Below are 1,862 nucleotides of genomic sequence, written 5' to 3'. Positions count from 1 at the left end.
TATTTTTATTAATGGAGTTTTGCTTTTTTAATTGCACTAAAGGGTGTGTGTGTGTGCATGTATGTGTGGGCATGTCATTATTGTTATCAACGGCCAATACATGAAAATTGATTTTCATTATGAATGTTTTGAGTCTTCCATGAGCAGTTGGGACGAGGAAAGATGAGATGAGTAAGGGAAGTTCGGAGAAAAATACCGTACAGTGCTTGCGAATACAAACAAACAAAAAAAAAAGGGTAGATAAAAAAGAGAATGAGAACTGAGTGATAATTTACTACATTGTAGAATGGCAATAAATTATATATAGAAAGCACTGCAACAACAAGAAAAAACTTCTGCGCAAAATATATGAACATGGCCACTTCACTGATTACGTGGAGCGAATACAAAATAAAAAGCTGAAAAACATATCGATCAATTATGAAAGAAAAAGTAAAAATAAAAATACTTAATTCAAAGAAATCAGTTATCAATATGTTTGTAGTATATGTGCTGCACACATTTATATTAATTTTCTCTTGTCTGCTGCCGAGGAAATCGCAAACAACAATTGAGTGTGAATTGGTGAGCACTGCGGAATGCGGCAGAAAGAACTTAACAATCGTTGACGTCGACTGAGGCGACGACTTCGTCCAAAACGCACCCGCGATTTGTATGTAAATAAAAACAATAACTTCTTGATAAAGTTATTGCCATATAAAACCTACACGCGCACCCACGCTGCAATGTGTGAATTCAGTATTCAGTATTCAGTAAAGCAGACAAAGTAAAGTGAAACTAAAATAAAAGAAAAATATGTCCAAGAATACAAAAGTAAATGAAGCGATAAAATGAAAGTGTATGTAAGAGATTGAATTAAATAAAAACCATATGTGATGGCAAGTGAAGAAATTTTACTTAAAACTTTTTGCACCCACGCACACGTGCGTACCGGTTACAATAGCTCGTTTACTCGTCTGGGAAAGTAGTTTGTGTGATTTACAGATTCATATAATAGTTATTAGAGAAACCGACGGAAGGTCAATAATCCATGATATATTCTCATCAGAATGCAAGCACTTCCAACTGATAAGGTAAGCCACAGACTCCACCGGGTATACATTTTATAATATTGTCAAAAGCAAGAAATAAAATAAACCACATCATGTCTCGATATTTCGCGCAAAGAACAATTTTTGCTTGCCCAAGATTCCTAAACAAACTTTAAAATTCAAGTTTCCGAAAACTCTATGAAAGGCTTCGAAAAAATTTTAAAAGTTTGGAAAAAAACTCGAAATTTCCGAAACAATTTTCAAAAACTTACGAAAAATTTCTGAAAAATATTTAATATCTCTTTAAAGCTTTCAAAAATTTGGGTACCAAAAAAATTCAAAAAAATATAAAAATTTCTAGAAGTTATACAAAAATTCCCAACAACGTTTGACATCTTCCGGGAATTTTACGAAAGTTTTTGAAAACTTCGCAAAGGTCATGAAGAGTTCCGAAAGTTTTGGACTAGTTGCATAAGTTTTTGAAAAGTTCCAAAAATGTTTTGAAAATTCCGTACGTTTTTTAAAGGTTCCGAAAGTTTTTTAAATGTTCCGAAAGTTTTTTATAGTTTGCGGAATTTTAATGGAAGCCTACGACTGTTTTTGGGAGTTTCCGAAAATTTTTCGAAAGTTTCCGAAAGTTTTTTCAGATAATGAAAGTTTTCTGGACGTTTGCGAATGTTTGTTGGTTTTCTCCGAAGGTTTTTTAAAAGTTTCTAGATTTTTTTAAGTTTCCGAAAAACTCCCAAAGCTTCCACATATTTTCTGAAAGCTTCGAAAAATTTTGAAAGTTTCGGAATATATTAAAAGTTTCGGAATATATTAAAAGTTTCG

The sequence above is a fragment of the Rhagoletis pomonella genome, unplaced genomic scaffold, assembly GCF_013731165.1.
Source record: "Rhagoletis pomonella isolate Grant_MI unplaced genomic scaffold, Rhpom_1.0 Rhpom_scaffold_00011, whole genome shotgun sequence".
Lineage (NCBI taxonomy): Eukaryota > Metazoa > Arthropoda > Insecta > Diptera > Tephritidae > Rhagoletis > Rhagoletis pomonella.
The sequence above is the reverse complement of the archived record's forward strand: the minus strand, read 5'-3'. Positions refer to the sequence as shown.